Here is a 22,880-nt window from a genome sequence, read left to right as displayed (position 1 = left end):
GCCCCATTTTCCACATTGACCTGGATTTGGCCTCTCTCAGAAAGATGGCTAGATTCTTGTCAAATGAAGGGCAGTTCTGTGCTGTTGGCCTGTTCTCACTGGAGACTTGTTTGGACACAAAGCTCATTCCATGAAGGCCCAGCAGAGAGAGGAGATCCTCAGGCCATCAGTGTGAGCTAGAGGGACAGCACAGGATCTGACCCCCTGATCCAGCATGTCCATTCACAACATTTTCCAATCCCTTCCCCTCCCCTACCCCTCTCCTTCTCTTTCCATGATCAGTCTCTGAGTCAGGGTGTTTTACTGGGATGTGGGTTGAACCATTATACAGTTACAACAGAAAGGAACTGAACCCCACACTCACCTTGGAGTCCATAATGCACTGGACTCTCCTTCAGAGTCCAGTAAACATGGGCCTCCTTCCTGCAGGAGCCTCCACTAGAGACCAGTAAACATTGGTCTCCCTCTGACTGGAGTCTCCAAAGGAGACCAGTAAACATGTACCTCTTTCGGACTGGAGCGTCTAGTAAAGACCAGTAAACATGGACCTCCTTCCTGCTGGAACCTCCAACACAGACCAGTAAACATGGATCTCCTTCTGACTGGATCCTCCAAGACAGACCAGTAAATATGGGCCTCCTAATCACTGCAACTTCCAATGGAGATGAGTAGATGGTTGAGTTTTTGAAGAAGGAAGCAAGAAGATAGGTAAAGATAGAGTAGTGCACTCTGTCTACATGGAGTTAATACAAGGTTCCCTATGGTAGACTGCTCAGTAAGATTATATCACATAGGAGCCAGGGACAGCTCACCAATTGGATATGAAATTGTCCTGATGATAGGAGGCTGAGGCTGGTGAGAGAGGGTTGTTCTTCAGACTGGAGGCCAGTGACCAACTGTCTGTCACAAGAATCGATCATGGATCCACTGTTGTTCATCATTTATGTGAACAATTTGGATGAGAAAATAGCAGGAATGGTCAGTAAGTTTGTGGCTGATGTTAAAATTGTTGGCATAGTGGACAGGGAAGAAGGTTATCCAAGAGTGCAATGTCATCTTGATCAACTGGGCCAGTGGGTCAACAAATCCAGATGGAAATTTTAATAAATGGAAGGAGTTGCATTTTAGGAAGACAAACCAGGGCAGAAATTACACAATTAATGGTAGAGCCATGGGGAGTGTTGTTGAACAGAGAGACTGAGGGGTACAGGTACATAGTTCCTTGGAAGTGGTGTCACAGGTAGACAGGGTGGTGAAGAAGGTATTTGGCATGCCATCTTCACTGGTCAAAGCAGGGAGTACAGGAGCTGGGACATCATATTACAGCTGTACAAGGCATTGGGAAGGCCACATTTGGACACAGTACATTTCTGCTCACCCTGCTATAGGAAGGAAGTTATGACAGTGGTTTGAATAAAAGAAAGATTAACAGGATGTTATCAAGATTGGAGGATTTGAATTACAAGATGAGGATGAATAGGCCAAGATGTTTTTCCAGGGAATGCAGGAGATTGAGGGGTGACCTTATAGAGGTTGTGGAATTAGGAAGGTCATAGATAAGGTGAATAGTCAAAGTCTTTTCCCCAGGGTAGGAGAGTCCAGTACTAGAAGGAGTAGGTTTACGTTGAGTGGGGAAAGAATTAGTAGGAAACTGAGGGGCAACATTTTCACACAGAGGTTAGTGTGTATGTGTAATGAGCTGACAGAAGAATTCGTAGAGGTGAGTACGATTACTACATTTCAAGGACATTTTTACAGGAACATGGATAGGAAGGATTAGAGAGAATTGGGCCAAACACATGCAAATGGGACTAGTTCAGTTTTGGATACTTGGTCGGCATGGATGAGTTGAGCTGAATGGCCTGATCACATGCTGTAAACCTCTATGACTCTTTGGTGATATATACATGGGACACTTTCCCATAGAACCAGTAAACACGGACCTCTTTCCACTGGAACCTCCAATAGACACCAATAAACAGGGACCTCCTTCCCATTGGATGCTCCAGAAGAGACTAGTAAACATGGTCCTCCTTCCCTCAGGACTGTCCAGCACCTGAGCTACAAATCCAACATCCTCTCCATAATGTAGGTCTCTTATTTCAATCTCAACAACATTGTCTCTGCACTACCTCGGCCTCTTGAACACAGAAACCCCAATTCCTGCTCGTCCTGCCCCCTAACTCTATGATTCCAATGTCCTCTCCCAGCTTCCTAAAGCCATATTCCATAAACTCCAACTTGTCTGATATGAAGTGGGCCCTTCCCTGTCTTATCCATCTGTCATTCCAGAATGACCCCTGACCTCACTGCTAGCCAATTGCCTCCATGGCCTCCCCCCTCCCTCCGTCTGTGTCCTGCTGCAGACTCACATTCCCTCCCTCCCCCTTCCATCTTCTGTCTCTGGTCTCCTGCCCATTGCTGCTTGCTCCATCCCACCATTGACAGCAGAGCATTCAGATCCATACAGCATGCTCTCTGACCTCCTGCCCTTGATCCCTCCCCCTCTGAATGGTTGTGCTATCGAATATACTGTTCAATCCCATCACTTTTGGTTCACTGTTCCCTTGCCATTGATTTGCTGAATTATTCCTCATCAGTGAATCTAGTCTGGCCTGTTCCTTGAGTTGGTTCAAGAGAGTTTCCCTTGAGAAAACACTCTTCTGTAAACTGGGTTGTCTGTTTCTCCCAGTCTTTGTGTAAAGGTGAGTCTAAGTGTGTGTAAGCTCTAAAACAGCACAGACAGAGGTCACTGGGCTGATTGTGACTGTTAGTCAAATGAGTCCAATGAGTCCCATTTCCCCAGCCCTTCCTGGATAACCCTGCAATTATTTCCTTTTCAGCTATTTCTCCAAATGCCCTTTTGAAAGTTGCTGTTGAATCCACTTCCACTCACCTTGCAGACAGTCATTATGAACTCGCTGGATAAAAAATGTTCCTATCTTCTCTCTTGTGCTTTAGACTCTTTCTGAAATGTGTGCCCTCTGGTTACTGACCCTCCTGCCTGGAGAAACAATTTGTCCAGTATTTACTGCATCCAAACTCTCTAATTGTGAACCCCTCATTGAGTGAGACCTATTTCCAGCACAGGGGGAGAACATTCAGCCTGTCAGGTAAATGCTGTCATTTCATGGAGCAATCCAGTCAGTCCCACACCCTCCCCTACTCGACCCCCAGGGCCTTGCAGGTTTATTTCCATCAAGAGCCCATCCAATCTGCCATGCAATCACTGAGTGTCTTCACCTGTCTCACCTGAATGGGCATTAATTTCCAAGACTTTGCCAATTTCTGCTAAAATCAAAGTTCTTTCTGGCATTCCATATCTCTTGCCCAACAGAATGTAAGATAATCTCAAAGGGAAGACAGGATTTTGTCTCCACACGGACTGTGCGGTGGTCACTCTTACTGATACTGTCATGGACAGATACACCAGCAGCAGGCAGGTTGGTGAGGGTGATAGTGAGTATGTTTTTCCCTCTTGTTGGTTCCCTCACCACCTGCCCCAGGTCCAGTCTAGCAGCTGAATCAGGTGGACTTGACCAGCTTGCTCAGTAGTGATGCTTCTGAGCAGCTCTTGATGGTGGGCTTTGAAGTCCCTTACTCAGGGTATATCCGGCATCATTCCCTCCCTCAGTGCTCCCACCAAGTGTTGTTCAACATGGAGGAGGACTGACTGCTCAGTTGAGGTTGGAGGGGAGGGCGGTGCTATGTGGTAATCAGCAGGAGGTTTGCTTCCCCATGTTTGACCTGCTGTCATGAGGCTTCATGGATTCCATAGTTAATGGTGAGGACTCCCAGGGCAACTCCCTTCCGACTGTACACATCACTGTGTTGCCTCCCCTGCTTGGTCTATCCTGCCAGTTATAAACTGAATGAGGGAAAAATTCTGTGCAGGTTTCACAGCTTGGAGACAGAGCTGCTGCTGGATTCTGTTTCTGATCTCCGAGTGCAGGCGTGTGTGTTTGTGAGAGAGTGACTGACACTTTTTCCAAAACTGTGCTGCTTCTGCAAAAAATAAATCCTAGAACCAGCCTCCTGTGCTGTCAGATTCCAGGGAGTGCAGATGGTTCACAGTTTTCTCCCGTCTCAGTAACAAACACCCAGCTGCTCCGAGCTCCTTCTTTCACTTCCTCTTTTTTGTGAAGTTTCAACCTTGCGATCTGACAGTCTTTGCAGTTATTTTTTACACTGGGGCTTTCTGCTTTAGTCAGAATCTCTAATAATAAGTGTCCGATCAGTGACAATCACAGCAGCTAAGAGCAGTCAGGACTGAGGAGCCAGGCTCACTGTGAAACATATTGGGAAGATCAAAGCCATCCTCTTCAGATCCTGGTATAAGCTCCATCCCTCTCCCTGAGAATTGTCTGCTGCTCAATCAGACTCTTTACAAACTGGGTCTCATGTTTGAGAATGATCTAAGACCCATATCTTCCATATCACAAAGATCAGCCACTGAAAATCTCAGCCATGTTTATGGGGCTCCAAACATGACCATTCCAATGGCTGATGCACATCACAGCCACTGCCCTCCGTATCCTTCTGCTCATCCAAAATTCTGCAGCCCGTATCCAAACTTGCACCAAGTCCCGTTCCCACAACCCCTGCATCCCGTGCTTATATTGGCTCCTGGTCAAGCAACACCTAAATTTTCAAATTCTCATCCTTGTTCTCAAATCCCTCTCTGCCCTCCACTCTCCCTACCTCTGTAACCTCCTCCAAGCTGCCTCACTCCGTGTGGTCAGCAGTCTTGGATAATTGGCTCTCTATTCCTTCATCCAAGTCATTGAGAAATATTGTGAAATACTGAGGCCCCTGCACAAATCTCTGGGGACACCAACATTCACATCTTGTTCATTAGAGAGAACGCACATTATCCCTCGTCTCTGTCTCCTACCTCCAAACTAATTCCTAACCCAAGACAACTACTTTTCTATCACTGTCTTGATGATAGGAAGCAGAGGTAATATTGTCAGACTGTCAGACTGGAGGCCTGTGTTGAGTGGAGTGCATCAGGGCTCAGTGCTGGCCCCATTACTGTTTGTTATTAATATTAATGATTTGGATGAGAACCTGTAAGGCATGATTAGTAAGTTTGATGTGCAGGTCAGGTGAATTGGATATGTTAAATTGGCCATAGTCTTAGGTACATTAGTCAGATGGAAATGTGTCTAAATGGGTTACTCTTCAGAGGGTCAGTGTGGATTGGTTGGGCCGAAGACCTGTTTCCAAACTGGAGGGAATCTAATCTCTAATCTTGTACAGGATGTCAGTGATGTCGCACTTGGAATATTGTATTCAGTTTGGTCACCTTGTTATAGGAAGGATATTACTAAACCAGAAAGAGTACAGAAGAAATTTGCAAGGATGTTGCCTGGACTCAACAATCTGAGTTATAGGAGGAAGTTAGGCAAGTTGGACTTTTTTCTTAGAGCGTAGGAGACTGGTGGGGGAACTTTTAGAAGTGTATAAGATCATGAGAGACATGGATAGGGTTGGGGAAACGAGGATGAGAGGGCATCAGTTTAGTGTTAGAGAGGAATGAATAAAAGGGAACCTGAGGGGCAACATTTTTACACAGAGGGTGGCAAGCATGTGGAATGAGATGCCAGCTGAAGTGATTGAGGTGGATACATTAACAACATTTAAAAGACATTTGGACAAATACATAGATAGGAAAACATTTGAAGGATATGGGCCAAGTGCAGGGAAATGGGGTTAGCGTGGATGGACATTTTGGTCAGCACGGTCCAGTTTGGGCCAAAGGGCCTGTCTCTGTGCTGTAGGACTCGATGGCTCTAAGACTCTATAATTCCATATGTTTCCATGTTCATGAACAAACATAGAAACAAAGGAACTAGGAGCAAGAGGAAGCCATTCAGCCCTTCGAGTTAGCTCTGCCATTCAATATGACCATGGCTTTTCATCCAACTTAGTCCCCTGCTCCCATTTTTTCTCCATAAAATTTAACCTCTTTAGTCCTAAGAATATACTTATTCTCTCTTGAAAATATTGAATGTTTTAGGCTCAACTGCTTTCTGTGACAGAATATTCCACGAGCTTCCCAGTCTCTGGCTAAAGAAATGTCTCCTCAGCTCAGTCTGAAATAACATTTCCCTTTTCTTTAAACCATAATTCGTAGTTCTGGATTCCCCAGTCATCAGGAACATCCTCCCTGTGTTGCTCTAGTCTTGTCCTGTTCGGATTTTCAAGGTTACAATTTGATTCCTTTCAATCTTCTAAGCGCCAATGAATATAATCCTAACTGATCCAGTTTCTCATCAGATCTAAGTGCTGTCATCCCAGGAATCAGTCTGGTAAACCTTTCCTTCCTTCCCTCCACGGCCAGAACATCCTTCCTCAGATAAGGAGCGCGAAACTACCCACGACAGAATCATAAAATCACACAGTACAGAGGAGGCCCTTCAGCCCATTAACTGTGTACCAGCCAAACTACACGAAACCTATACCAGTCCCACTTTCCAACATAAGGCCCACAGCTTGAATGTTATAACATTTCAACTGCTCACCCAAGTACATTTTAAAGTTTGTGAGGTTTCCCACCTCAACCCCACTCCCAGGCTTTGCATTCCAGATGCACACCAGCCTCTGGATGAAAAACATTTTCCTCAAAACATCTTCAAACCTCCTATCTTTCACATTGAATATGAGCCAACTTGTTATTGACCCTCCCACGAATGAGAACAGCTGCTTTCTATCCACCCTGTCCATTCCCCTCATAACCTTATACACCTCTATCAGGTCCCCCCTCCACCTTCTCTGCTCTGAAGAAAACAACCCGAGCTGATCGAATTTCTCTTCATCACTGAAAAGCTCCATCCCACACAACATCCTGGTGATTCCCCTCTGCACCCCAACCAGTGCAATCACCTCCTTCCTACAGTGTGGTGACCTGAACTGCACACAGTACTCCAACTGTGGCCTAACCAATGTTCTACTTAACTGCAACATATCCTCCTGCTTTTATAACCACTAGCTGAAATGACAAAGGCAAGTGTCCCCTCTGCCTTTATAACTGCTCCGTTAACCTGTCTTGCCATATTCAGCGATCAGTGGAGAAGCACCCCAAGATCACGCTGTTCCTTAGAGCTTCCTCAGTTCAAAGAACGAAGAACAATGAAAATTACAGCACAAGAACTGGCCCTTCGGCCCTACTAGCCTGCACTGGTCCATACCTCATCTAAATCTGTCATCAATTTTCCAAGGGTCTATCTCCCTTTGCTCCCTGCCCATCCATGTATCTATCTAGATATATCTTAAATGATGCTATTGTGCCTGCCTCTACCACCTCCACTGGCAACGTGTTCCAGGACCAATCACTCTCTGTGTGAAGAACTTTCCATACATATCTCCTTTAAATGTTTCCACTCTCACTTTGAACTCATGACCCCGAGTAATTGAGTCCCTCACTCTGGGAAAAAGTTTCTTGCTATCCACCCTGTCTACACCTCTCATGATTTTGTAGACGTCAATCAGGTCCCCCCTCAATGTTCGACTTTCTAATGAAAATAATCCTATACTACTCAACCTCTCTTCATAGCTCGTGCCCTCCATACCAGGCAATCTTGGTGAACCTCCTCTGCACCCTCTCCAAAGCATCTACATCCTTCTGGCTGTGTGGCGACCAGAACTGTGGGCAGTATTCCAAATCTGGCCAAGCTAAAGTCCGATATAATTCTAACATGACCTGCCAACTCTTGTACTGAATACCACGTTTGATGAAGGAAGGTATGCCATATGCCTTCTTGACCACTCTATCGATCTGTATTGCCACCTCCAGGGTGCAATGGACCTGAACACCCAGGTCTCTCTGGCCATCAATTTTCCCAGGGTGTTCCATTCACCGTACAGTTTACTCCAGATTTGGATTTTCCAAAATTCATCAGATCACATTTCACCGGATTGAACTCCATCCATCCGTTTCTCTGCCCAACTCTCCAATCTGTCTATATTCTGCTACATTCTCTGTCAGTCCCCTTCACTATCTGCTACTCCACCAATCTTAGCGTCATCTGCAAACTTGTTAATCAGATCACCTATACCTACCTCCAGATCATTTATGTATATCAAAAACAAGAGCGGTACCAGCACGGATTCCTGTTCTCCATTCTGAAAAACTCCTTCCACTACTACTGTCTGTCTTCTGTTGCCCAGCCTGTTCTCTATCCATCTAGTGAGTACACTCTGGACCCCATGCGACTTTAATTTCTCCATCAGGCTGCCATGGGGAACTTTATCAAACACCTTACTGAAGTCCATGTGTATGACATCCACAGCCCTTCCCTCCTCAATCAACTTTATCACTTCTTCAAAAACGTCTATAAAGTTGGTAAGACATGACATTCCCTGCACAAAATCATGCTGCCTGTTACTGAAATTTCTTCCAAATGTAAATAGATCTTATCCCTCAGTATCTTCTCCAGCAGCTTCTCTACCACTACATCAGGCTCACTGGTTGATAGTTACCTGGATTATCCTGGCTACCCTTCTTAAACATGAGCAATTCTCCAGTCCTCTGGGACCTCATCCATGTTCAAGGTTGCTACAAAGATATCGATTAAGGACTCAATTATTTCCTCTCTTGCTTCCCTCAGTAAGCTGGGATCGATCCCATCCCGACCTGGGGACTTGTGCACCTTGATGCCTTTTAAAATACCCAACACTTCCTCCTTCCTTAAACCGACTTGACCCTGAGTAATCAAACACCTATCCCCAACTTCAACATCTGTCATTTCCCTCTCCTTGGTGAATACCAATGTAAAGCACTCATTAAGAATTTCATCCATTTTCTCTGACTCCACACATAACATTCCTCCTTTGTCCTTGAGTGGGCCAACCCTTTCTCTAGTCACCCACTTGCTCCTAATATAACAATAAAAGGATTTGGAATTTTCCTTAATCCTGTTTGCTAATGATATTTCATGACCCTTTTTAGCCCTTCTAATTCCTCATTTCAGATCGGTCCAACTTTCCCAATATTCTTCCAAAGCTTTGTCTGTTTTCAACAACCGAAACCTGATGTATGCATCCTTTTTCCTCTTAGCTAGTCTCAAAATTTCATCTGTCATCCAGCGTTCCCTAATTCTGCCATTTCAATCCTTATTTTCACAGGGACATGTCTGTCCTGACTCTAGTCAACCTCTCTTTAAAAGCCTCCCACATATCAAATGTGGATTTCCCTTTAAACAGCTACTCCCAATCCACATTCCCCAGCTCCTGCCAAATTTTGGGATAGTTGGCCTTCCTCCACTTTAGCCCTCTTCCTTTAGAACCAATCTCATCTTTGTCCATGAGCATTCTAAAACTTATGGAATCGTGATCACTCTTCCCAAAGTAATCCCTGACTGAGATTTCAACCACCTGACCGGGCTCATTCCCCAATACCAGGTCCAGTATGGCCCCTTCCTGAGTTAGACTATTTCCACATTACTCTGTAAAATCCTCCTGAATGCTCATTACAAATTCTGCTCCATCTTAACTGCTAACATGAAGTGAATCCCAGTCAATGTTGGGAAAATTAAAATCTTCCATCACCACCACCTTGTTACTCCTACATCTTTCCATAATCTGTTTACATATTTGTACCTCTATCCCACGTTCACTGTTAGGAGGCTTGTAGGATAGCACCAACATTGTTACTGCACCCTTCCTGTTTCTGAGCTCTGCCCATATTGCCCCACTGCTCGAGTCCTCCATAGTGCCCTCCTTCAGCACACCTGTAATATCCACTCTTACCTGTAATGCAACTCCTCCATCCCTTTTACCTCCCTCTCAAACCCATCTGATACATCTGTATCCTGGGATATTTAGTTGCCAATCTTGCCCTTCCCTCAACCACGTCTCAGTAATAGCAATAACATCATACTCCCAGATACTAGTCCAAGCCCTAAATTCCTCTGCCTTACCTACTACACTTCTCACATTAAAACAAATTCACCTCAGACCATCTGTCCCTTTGCGTTCATCATCTGCTCCCTACCTACTCTTAACCTTAGTCACGCTGACTTCAATATCTAATTCCTGACAGGCTTTAGTTACTCCCTCCTTATTGCCCACTAACCTCCTCATTTGGTTCCTATCCCTCTGATACACTATTTTGAACCCTCCCCAAGAGTGTGATCAAACACATCCCACAGGACACTGGTTCCAGTCCTGCCCAGGTGTAGACGGCTCGATTTGTAATTGTCCTACCTCCCCAGGAACCAGTCCCAATGTCCCAAAAATCTGAACCCCTCCCTCCTGCACCATCTCTCAAGCCATGCATTCATCCTGCCTATACTTTCATTTCGACTCTGACTAGCACATGGCACTGGGAGCAATCCTGAGATTACTACCTCTGAGATCCTACATTTTAATATGGTTCCTAACTCCCTAAATTCTGCTTGTAGGGCCTCATTCCATTTATTACCGATATCATCCGTGTCTGCATGAACCGTCACAGCTAGCTGTTCACCTCCCCCTTCAGAATGTCCTGCAGCCGATCTGAGACATCCCTGACCCGTACAACTGGGAGGCAACATGCTATTCGTGAGTCTTGTTTTTGACCACAGAACCGCCGATCTACTCCCCTTACAAAGTCCAAACAAACCATATCTATGCCCCCCCCCCCCCGATCAATCCATCCACTACATCCTCAAACAATTTCGGTCGATTTTTTAAGCATGATTTCCCTTTCGAAAATTCATGCTGACTCTGTCCAGTTCTGTCACTGTTTTCAAACTACTAAGCTATAAAATATTTTATTATGAACTTGAGCATTTTCTCCACTGCTGATTTCTGGCTCAATGGTCTAAAATTTCTTATTTTCCCTCTCTCTCTCTCTCTTTTTCAATAGACTTGTTAAATTAACTCCCTCCACTCTGTAGGACCTATTCCACAGTCAACAAACAGATAACCATCAATGTTTCTAATATTTTACAACCACTTCCTGAAGCACTCCTGAAAATAGATTATTTGGCCCTGCTGATTTAAGACATTCTAATTTTCCCAGAACCATTTTCCTCCAACAACTGACTTCCTTCAGCTCCTTCCTCTGATAAAACCCCAAGTTCACTAACATGTCTGAGATTTATTTGAGAATTCATTTGTGCAGAAAGATCCAGAATATGTTTATCTGTCATCTCTTTGTTCCAACGATAACATTATAACACTTGTGTGGAACTTCCTTGAATGTCATCTGGACGTCCATATAAGACATAAGACATAAGACATAGGAGTGGAAGTAAGGCCATTCGGCCCATCGAGTCCACTCCTCCATTCAGTCATGGATGATGGGCATTTCAACTCCACTTACCAGTGTTCTCCCCGTAGCCCTTAATTCCTCGAGACAACAAGAATCTATCAATCTCGGCTTTGAAGACATTTAGCATCCCGGCCTCCACTGCACTCCGTGGCAATGAATTCCACAGGCCCACCACCCTCTGGCTGAAGAAATGTCTCAGCATTTCTGTTCTGAATTGACCCCCTCTAATCCTAAGTCTGTGTCCACGGGTCCTAGTCTCCTCGGCTAATGGAAATAATTTCCTAGCGTCCACCCTTTCCAAGCCATGTATTATCTTGTACGTCTCTAGTAAGTCTCCCCTTAATCTTCTAAACTCCAATGAATACAATCCCAGGATCCTCAGCTGTTCCTCATATGTTAGACCTACCATTCCAGGGATCATCCGTGTGAATCTCCGCTGGACACGTTCCAGTGTCAGTATGTCCTTCCTGAGGTGTGGGGACCAAAACTGGACACAGTACTCCCAATGGGGCCTAACCAGAGCTTTATAAAGTCTCAGTAGCACATCTCTGCTTTTATATTCCAACCCTCTTGAGATAAGTGACAACATTGCATTCGTTTTCTTAATCACGGACTCAACCTGCATGTTTACCTTTAGAGAATCCTCGACTAGCACTCCCAGATTCCTTTGTACTTTGGCTTTAATAATTTTCTCACCATTTAGAACAACACATTCCCTTATCTCACACATTAGTGACCTCGTTAAAACATGTAACCAGGTAAGCTAAAAATGTCTGACCCTTTTAAATCCATGCTGACTTAGTCTGATCTGTTCATATTTGTCAGACATTCTGTCTCTAAACCAGATTCAATTACTTCCCACAATAGACATTCAGCGGAGATAAAAACAATGACTGCAGATGCTGGAAACCAGATTCTGGATTAGTGGTGCTGGAAGAGCACAACAGTTCAGACGGCATCCGAGGAGCAGCGAAATCGACGCTTCAGGCTAAAGCCCTTCATCAGGAATAAAGGCAGTGAGCCTGAAGCGTGGAGAGATAAGCTAGAGGAGGGTAGAGGTGGGGAGAAAGTAGCATAGAGTACAAGCAAATGTGGCTGTGGTAGCGAGTTTGTTTCACGACGTGGTTGAAGAGCTTCAGGGCAGAGGAAATGACCTGGGAGTTGCAGTGGGAGAGGGACTCCCTGAGATTCTTGTAGAGAGAAGCTCTTCAACTATGTCGTGAAACAAACTCGCTCCCACAGCCACATTTGCTTGTACTCTATGCTACTTTCTCCCCACCCCCACCCTCCTCTAGCTTATCTCTCCACGCTTCAGGCTCACTGCCTTTATTCCTGATGAAGGGCTTTTGCCTGAAGCATCGATTTCGCTGCTCCTTGGATGCTGCCTGAACTGTTGTGCTCTTCCAGCACCACTAATCCAGAATTCAACGGAGATGTTCATTGTGAGTGAGTTTAGTAAACAGCTAGTACTGACACAAGGGGCTGAACAGCCTCCTCCTCGAATCATAGAGTCATAGAGGTGTACAGCATGGAAACAGACCCTTTGGTCCAACTTGTCCATACCGACCAGATATCCCAACCCAATCTAGTCCCACCTGCCAACACCTGACCCAGATCCCGCCAAACACTTCTAATTCATCGAGGTAAAAACAATGACTGCAGATGCTGGAAACCAGATTCTGGATCAGCGGTGCTGGAAGAGCACAGCAGTTCAGGCAGCATCCAAAGTGCAGCGAAATCGACGTTTCAGGCTTATTCCTGATGAAGGGCTTTTGCACGAAAGGTCGATTTCGCTGCACTTTGGATGCTGCCTGAATTGCTGTGCTCTTCTAGCACCACTGATCCAGAACCTTCCTATTCATATACCCATCCAGATGCCTTTTAAATGTTGCAATTGTACCAGCCTCCACCACTTCCTCTGACAGCCCATTCCACACTCGCACCACCCTCTGTGTGAAAATGTTGCTCCGTAAGTCTCTTTTATATCTTGATGAAGATGAAGGGCTTCATTCTTGATGAAGGGCTTTTGCCCGAAACGTCGAATTTCCTGTTCCTTGAATGCTGCCTGACCTGCTGCGCCTTAACCAGCAGCACATTTTCAGCTCTTTTATATCTTTCCCCTTTTACCCTAAACCCATGCCCTCTATTCCTGGACTCCACCACCCCAGGGAAAAGACTTGGCCTCTTTGCCCTATCCAGGCCCCTCATGATTTTGTAAACCTCTGTAAGGTCACCCCTCACTCCAGGGAAAACATCCCCAGTTATTTAACCTCTCCCTATAGCTTAAATCCTCCAACCCTGGTAACATCCTTATAAATCTTTTCTGAACCCTTTCAAGTTTCACAACATCTTTCTGATCGGAAGGAGACCAGAATTTAACGCAATACTCCAAAAGTGGTTTAGGTGACCTCCCAACACCGATACTCAATACTCTAACCAATAAAGGAAAGCATCCCAAATGTCTTCTTCATTATCCTATCTACCTACGACTGTACTTTTAAGGAGCTATGAACATGCACTCCAAGGTCTCTTTGTTCAGCAACATTCCCGAGAACCGTACCATTATGTGTGTAAGTCCTGCTAAGATTTGCTTCCCTAACTGCAGCACCTTGCATTTACCTAAATTAAACTCCATCTGTCATTCCTCAGCCCATTGGCCCATCGGATCAAGATCCTGTTATAATCTGAGGTAACCTTCTTGATGTCCACTACACCTCCAATTTTGGTGTCATTTGCAAACTTACTAACTCTACCTCGTATGTTCACATCCAAATCATTTATGTAAATGACAAAAAGTAGTTGCCCCAGCACCAATCCTTATGACACTCCACTGGTCACAGTCCTCCAGTCTGAAAAACAACACTCCACCACCACCCTGTCTTCTACCTTTGAGCCAGTTCAGTATCCAAATGGCTAGTTCTAACTGTATTCCATGAGATCTAACCTTGCTAACCAATCTTCCATGGGAACCTTGTTGAATGTCTTACTTAAGTCCATGCAGATCCTGTCTAACGCTCTGCCCTCATCAATTCTTTCTGTTACTTCTTCAAAAAACTCAATCAAGTTTGTGAGACATCATTTCCCATACACAAAACCATGCTGACTATCCCTAATCAGTCTTTGCCTTTCCAAATATATGGACAATCTGTCCCTCAGGATTCCTTTCAATAACTTCCTCACAATCGACGTCTGGCTGACTGGTCTACAATTCCCTGGCTTGTCCTTACCTTTCTTAAATAGTGGCACCAATTAGTGAACCTCCAGTCTTCTGGCACATCATTTGTGACCATTGAGGATACAAATATCACAGTAAGAGGCCCAGTAATCACTTCCCTAGCTTCCCACAGATTCGTAGGATACACCTAATTCGGTCCTGGGGATTTATCCACTTTTATGCATTTCAAGACATTTAGCACCTCGTCGTCTGTAATATGAACGTTTTTCAAGATATCACCATCTATTTCCCTGCATTCTATATCTTCAATGTCCTTCTCCACAGTTAAAGTGAAGTAAAATACTCATTTGGTATCTGCCCCATCTCCTGCGGATCCACACAAAGGTCGTCTTGCTGATCTTTGAGGGGCCCTATTCTCTCCTTAGTTACCCTCTTGTCCTTAATGTATTCATAAAATCCCTCTGGATTCTCCTTAACCCGATTTGCCAAAGCATTCTCATGTTGTTTCCCTCCTGATTTCCCTCTTAAGTTTACTCCTACTGCCTTTGTATATCACTAAGGATTCACTCAATCTATCCTGTCTATACCTGACATATGCTTCATTCTTTTTCTTAACCAAACCCTCAACTTCTCTCATCATCCAATATTCCCTACACCTACCAGCCTTTCCTTTCACCGTAACTAGAATATACTATCTCTGGACTCAAATTATCTCATTTCTGAAGGCTTCCCTTTTTCCAGCTGTCCCTTTACCTGTGAGCAACTGCCCCCAATCAGCTTTTCAGAGTTCTTGCCTGATACAGGCAACATTAGCCTTCCTCCAATTTAGAACTTCAACTTCTGGATCTGGTCTATCCTTTTCCATCACTATTTTAAAATGAATAGAATTATGGTCGCTGACCAGAAGTGCTCCTCCACTGACACCTCAGTCACCTGCCCTGCATTATTTCCAAGAGTAGGTCGAGCTTTGCACCTTCTCTAGTAGGTACATCCACATACTGAATCAGAAAATTGTCTTGTACGCACTTAACAAATTCCTCTCCATCTGAACCCTTAACACTTTGGCAGTCCCAGTCTATGTTTGGAAAGTTAAAATCCCGGAGTATAACCACTGATAGCTGAAATCTCCTTACAAATTTGTTTCTCAATTTCCCGCTGACTGTTGGAGGGGGGCTATAATATAATCCTAACAAGGTGATCATCCCCTTCTTTTTTCTCAGTTCCATCCAAATAACTTCCCTGGCTGTATTTCTGGGAATATCCTCCCTAAGCACAGCTGTAATGCTATCCCTTATCAAAAATGCCACTCTCCCTCCTCTTGTGCCTCCCTTTCTGTCCTTCCCGTAGCTTTTGTATCCTAGAACATGAAACAGCCAGTCCTGTCCATCCCCGAGCCATATTTCTGTAATTGCTATGATGTCCCAGTCCCATATTCCTAACAACACCCTATGTTCATCTTCCTTCCCTGTTGGGCCTCGTGCACTGAAATAAATGCAGTTTAATTTATCAGCCTTACCTTGTTCTCTGCTTTGTCCCCGCCTGCCCTGACTGTTTGACTTCCCTTTGTTCTCAACTGTACCAATCTCAGGTTGAAATCTTTCCTCACTATCTCCCTGCGTCCCACCCGCCCACCTTACTAGTTTAAATCCTCTCGAGCAGCTCTGGCAAATTTACCTGCCAGTATATTAGTCCCCTTCCAATTTAGGTGCAATCTGTCCTTCTTGTACAGGTAACTTCTACCTCAAGACAGCTTCCAAAGATCCAAAAATGAGAATCCTTCTCCCGAACACCAGCTCCTCAGTCATGCATTCATCTGCTCTATCCTCCTATTCCTGCCCTCACTAGATCATAGCACCAGGAGTAATTCAGACATTACTACTCTTGAGGACCTCCTTTTTAAATTCCTGCCTAACTCTCTGCAATCTCCCTTCAGAATTTCAACCTTTTCCCTTCCTATGTCGTTGGTTCCAAAGTGTACAATGACCTCCTGCTGGTCCCTCTCCACCTTAAGAACATTCTGCACCCTCCCTGAGACATCCTTGATCCTGGCACCAGGAAGCAACACACCATTCTGATTTTTCACTGCTGGCCATAGAAACGTCTGTCTGTACCTCGGGCTACAGAGTCCCCTAACACAGTCAATCATTTGGGACCCGACGTACCTCCCATTACATTAGAGCCAGTGCCAATACCAGAAACTTGGCTGCTCATGCTAATGCTAAGTACCCCTGAGTTTCCATCACCCCCTACATTTTCCAAAACAGCATTCTTGTTTGAAATGGGAATAGCCACAGAAGACTCCTGCACTACTTGCCTCCCTTTCTTGCCTTTCCTGGAGTAATGGTCAGAGCCCATGGGATCCAAGGCATTTTGGCAAATTGGATCCAAATATGAGGCAAAGAGTGATGGTGGAGGGTTGTCTTTGTGATTGGAAGCCTGTTGCAGCTGTACAGGGTGCTAGTGAGGCCACACCTGGAGCACTGCGTGCAGTAATGGTCTCCTTACTTGAAAAAGGCTATACTGGCACTAGAGGAGTGCAGAGAAAGTTCACTAGGCTGATTCTGGGGTGGAGGGGGTTGGCTTATGAAGGGAGACTGCGTCGACTGGGATATATTCATTGGATCTTAGAAGAATGAGGGGAACCTTATAGAAACAAATAAAATTATAAAGAGAATAGATAAGACAGAAGTAGAGAGGATGTTCCCACTGGCAGGTGAAACTAAAACAAGAGGGTTTCGCCTCAAAATTAGAGGGAGCAGATTTAGGATTGAATTGAGAAGGAACATCTTCACCCAGAGGGTCATAAATCTATGAAATTCCTTGCTCAATGAAGAAATTGATGCTCCTTCAGTAAATGTTTTAAAGCTAAGACTTTTTTTTTGAACAACAAAGGAATTAAGAGATACAGAGAGAGCAAATTACAGATCTTGCACTTTAGCAAAAATAATACAGGCATGGTCTATTTTCTAAACAGTGAGAAAATTCCGAAAGCCAAAGTACAAAGGGATCTAGGAATGCTAGTCCTGGATTCTCTCAGGATTCACTTGCAGGTTGAGTCTGTGGTTAAGAAAGCAAATGTAATGTTGTAATTTATCTCAAGAGGATTGGAATGTAAAATGAGATGTGCTACTGAGACTTTATAAAGCTCTAGTTAGGCCCCATTTGAAGCACTGGTTCCAGTTTTAGGCCCCACACCTCAGAAAGAACATACTGGGACTGGACCGTGTCCAGTGGAGATTTACACGGATGAGCCCTGGAATGTTAAGCCTAATATATGATGAATGACCGAGGATCCTGGGATTGTATTCATTCGAGTTTAGAAGGTTGAGGGGAGGTCTGATAGAAACTTACAAGATAATGCATGGCTTTGAAAGGTTGGATGCTGGGAAATTGTTTCCGTTAGGTAGGGATACTAGCATCCGTGGGCACCTCCTTAGAGTTAGAGGGGGTCAGTTCAAAATGGAACTGAGGAGACATTTCTTCAGCTAGAGAGTGGAATTCATTGCCACAGAGCGCAGTGGTGGTGGAGATATTAAATGTCTTCAAGGCAGAGATTGATAAATTCATAATCTTGCAATTAATTAAGGGCTACAGGGAGAGTGTGGGTAACTGGCCTTAAATGCCCATCACCCATGATTGAATGGCGGAGTGGACTCGATGGGCCAAATGGCCTTACTTCCACTCCTATGTCTTTAGGTCTTATGTGGAACTGAGTCCATGAAAAGATCAACCATGGTCTTCTTGAATGGCAGAGCAGGGTCAAACGGCTAGATGGCCTACTCCTGCTCCTAGTTCTTATGTTCTTATGTTCCTTGGGAGTACTGAGGAACAAAGGGACCTTGGTGTACAAGTCCATCAATCCCAGAAGGCATCAACTCGACTGGGTGGTGAAGAAAGCATATGGGATGCTTGTCATCATTAGCCAGGGTGTAGAATATAGAAAGGAAGAATTCTTGTTGTTACCTGATAGAGCATTGCTTAGGTCATGTCTGGAATATTGTGCACATTTCTGGTTATGACACTGTTGGAAGAACATGATGGACTGGAGAGGATGCAGAGGAGATTAACCAGAATATTCCCTGGGATGGAAAATGTTAGTTCTGAGGAGAGACTGGATAGACTGGGTTTGTTTTCTCTGGGGGGAATCTGATTGAGATATACAAAAATATGAAAGGCATAGACAAAGTCAAATGTGAGAATCTTTTCCCCATGTCAGACATGTCTATGACCAGAAGGAATAAGCATACCGTGTGGAAAAGTGGTTTAGAGGGGTTTTGAGAACTTCTTTCCCCAGAGGGTGGTAGAAATATGGAATGTGCTGTTTGAGAAGGTGGTGGAGGAAGCTCCTCTCACAACATTTAAGAAACATCCAGATGAGCACAAAAAATGCCAGGGCATGGGAGGCTATGGACCAAGAGCAGGTAAATGGAGTTTGGTGATTACTGATTGGCATCGACATGTCGACAAACAGAAGGGCCTATTTATTTGTTGTATGACTCTATGACAATGAAGAGAAGGACGTGGAAGCATTGTTCATGTCGTTAGTGAAGATAGCAACACAAGTGAGGTGGGAAAAACAGGTTGGACCTTGCCCATGCAAAAATGAACTTGGGAAGCACAAGAGGTTTCTACATCCCTGTCAGAGGAATGTTCTCAGGATCATGAGGAGGTGAAAACAGCTATTCTAAGCACATATGAGTTGGTCCCAGAAACATACAGACAGATGTTTCAGAACTTACACAGACAACCTGGACAAACCTCTACTGAGTTTAAGAGAGTTCAACAAAATAATGCTGACAGGTGGATAAGAACATTAACAGCTGAGAATACTTACAATGCTCTCAGAGAAGTTATCCTTTGAGAAGAATTTATAACGTCCTTCACTTCTAGAATTAGAATTCATGAAGAAGACCAAAGGGGAACAATAGTAAGACAAACAGCTATAATGGCTAATGATGATAGACTTTGTTAAAGCCAAAACCCTGCAGATGCTGGAATCCAAAGTAGACAAACAGGAGGCTGGAAGAGCACAACAAGCCAAGCAGCATCAGGTGGTGGAGAAGTCACCTGATGGGAGACCGATCCAGAAACCTTTTTCCCATCAGGCCCAGAAATGGGAGAAACATAAAAATTGGGAGAGTGTGAGGAAGGCAGGTAGCCAGGGGAGAGAGTGGACAGGAGGGAACAGCCCAAGAACTCCTTCTCAGATGAAAAAGGAAATTGCTGAGGGTGGAAGTGATGATCAGAAGCTGAAATGTTTCTCTTGGAATAAGGTGGGCCATGTATGTTTGGAATGTTGAAACTTGTGAGGTAAACCCATGGGATTTATGGGAGTTCGTAAAAATGAGTCAGAGAAGGGAACACAGACAGATAATCCCACAGAGCAGGTTGTAGCTGTAACTATAACAAAAAGACTGAGGTAAATTCTGTCATTAGTAAAGGAAGTTGGAAGGTAGATGAGAGGTGGACAGGATTGTTTTTAAAAGGAATTGTGACTCCCTTTTCTTCAGCTAAACCCAGAACCAAACTGAGAGATACAGGAGCAACACAATCACTTTTACTGGAGAAAGAATTGATATTCCCTCCGCAGAGCTCGATGGGAGCTAAGGTATTAATCAATGGGATTGGTGGAGAATATATTCCGCTTCCATTCTGAAAGGTACAACTGGAATGCAATTTGTTATCAGGAGAAGTAATTGTCGGAGTGGGGAAAACATTCCCTGTTGAGGGAGTTGATTTTCTTCTGGGGAATGTTTTGTCAGGATTAAAGGCAGTATCTTCCCCGATAATTACAGAATGTCCAAAGGAGGGCCAAGAAACAGAACAATGACAGGAACAGGTTCCTGGTCTCTCTCCTTCGTGTGAGGTAACCAGGGCAATGGTTAAACAAAATCCATCAGTAAGGGTTGATGTGACATCACAGCAAGTGAAAAGATTGCTAAAAATTTCCGAAAGGGTGAAGATAATCCAGGAGGAGTGTTTGGTATGATGTTCCTAATTACACCAGATCCAAAAAGCAGATCCTGAATGAAATAAATGAGCACAGTCAGCTCATACTGAGGTTGAGGCTGGAGGGGTTTAAGAGTGTTATTACCTTCAGAATGGAGCGCTGATGAGGCAGTGGAGACCTCCCCCCCACCCCCTCATGTACCCCCAGATGAAGAATGGTCGGTTAGATATTGGCTAGAGGTCCCACCCAGCTATCATAGGGAGATAGTACAAGGGGCACATGAGACTCCCATGGCAGGTCACATGGGGATTAGGAAAACATAGGCATCCAGAAACAGGTATTTTACTGAGCCAAAATTGGATAAAGATATGGTGCAGTTTTATAAAATGTGTCCTACTTGTCAATTTGTAGGTAAACCTCAACATAAAACCAGCATCCTTAATTCCTCTCCCAGTTTTTGAGGAACCATTCAGTCATGTACATGTTTGTCAAGTAGTAAGTATAATGGTGCAGGGGATCAGAAAACGCTTGAGATCAAAAAAGAACTGGACAATTCCCAAAGTAAACCTCCTGTTATTAGATGAACACATTCAGAGGTATTAGAGAATTCAGACACTGTATTTTTGCATCTGGAAAAAGATCAACAGGTTTAGTTAGTGAGGTTGCACAGAAAATAGAAAGATGTTTGTATGAGGAGTTATTGAGGACTTTGGTTCTGTACTTGATGGAGCTTGGAAGGATATTTCAGAATGACTTTGAAACTTATAGAATACAGAGAGGCCTGGATCCAGTGGACATGGAGAAGATGTTTCCAATGATAGGAGAGTTGAAGACCCAAGGGCACAGCCTCAGAGTGAAGAGACAATCTTTTGTTCTTGTCAAAAATTGATTTATTAAAAGAATGTTGACAAGAACTCACTGACAACTAGAACTAAGTGAGTTTCTGTATTTATCACACCTAATGGATTATACCCAATGGCAAGTCTTGCTATTTGGACTGAGCAATGCTCCAGTCACATTTGAATGATTATTGTGAAAGCGAACAAGGTCACACTCCCCCACATTACACTCCATCTGCCCAATATCTCTCCAAAGCCCAACTGTATCTAATATTCAGCAGGATGGACCTTCACTGGGAAAGAGCCATTTGTAACTAGAATAATGACACATCTCTGAGAATCACATTAATAACCATTTGTATTGAAGCTTTCATAAGTTCTATGTTGATTGACACAATGCTCTGGTTTGGGCTTTGCTGTCTGTACAAATCATCTGTAATGTCTTTGCTGCAATGGTTCACATTTCCATCATCAAACTCCCACTCCAAATATCCCGTCATTATTCTCCATGGGATTCACTGGCATTCGCTCAGATCAGACTCCCAGCAGCTCAAATTGAGAGAGGGGTGGAGTTCAGAAAGAGAGAGAGATGAAGTTCAAGGAGAAAGAGAGAGAGAGAGAGAGAGAGAGAGAGAGATAGACAGAGAACTGAGAGAGTGGAGGATAGAGCTTGGAGAGAGAAAGAAGGGTGGAATTCAAATAGATCTGTGCAGCTCAGGCGGGTGGGGGAGGTGGGAGCGGAGAGGGGAGAGAGAGCAAGATAGAGATGGAGGTTAAGGAGTTGTATATCAAAGATAAATTATACTCTGTTAAAGACTGCACTGGATGAATGCTGTATAACTCTCTGACTCTATTGACACTATCTACAATGCTGCCTAACTTTGTATCATTAGAAAACTAGAATATCTGACTTTCTATGCCATTATCCAAGTCATTAATAAATATTAGATTAGATTAGATTACTTACAGCGTGGAAACAGGCCCTTCGGCCCAACAAGTCCACACCGACCTGCCGAAGCGCAACCCACCCATACCTCTACATTTACCCCTTACCTAACACTACAGGCAATTTAGCATGGCCAATTCACCTGACCTGCACATCTTTGGACTGTGGTAGGAAACGGGAGCTCCCGGAGGAAACCCACGCAGACACGGGGAGAACGTGCAAACTCCACACAGTCTGTCGCCTGAGTTGGGAATTGAACCTGGGTCTCAGGCGCTGTGAGGCAGCGGTGCTAACCACTGTGCCTAACTAACTGAGGCGTAAATACGCATTCCTATTGGACACCATTTCCTATTGGAAATCCTGCCAATTTCAGCACTTACCCATTATCCCTACTGTCAGTCACCTGTCACTCAACCAATTTCCAAGTGTGTCAGTACTTTAGCCTCAGTTCTGTGGATTTCTACCTCAGTTGACGGTTTCTTACATGGGACTTTATCAAATGCCTTCTGGAAGTCCCTGTAAACAACATCGATTGACATTACTGTGTCCAGGACTTTTGTATCCTCTTCAAAAATGTTCAATGAGATTTCTTTCAGTGTGACCAACTTGTCATGAATCCATGCTGATTCTCCCTGATTAACTGAACATTTTCAAGGTCTTCAGTTACCACCAATCCTTGATTATAGATCCCAACAATTTCCACACCACAA

Source organism: Hemiscyllium ocellatum, chromosome 9 (assembly GCF_020745735.1).
Source record: "Hemiscyllium ocellatum isolate sHemOce1 chromosome 9, sHemOce1.pat.X.cur, whole genome shotgun sequence".
NCBI lineage: Eukaryota > Metazoa > Chordata > Chondrichthyes > Orectolobiformes > Hemiscylliidae > Hemiscyllium > Hemiscyllium ocellatum.
This window is presented reverse-complemented; position numbering follows the sequence as displayed.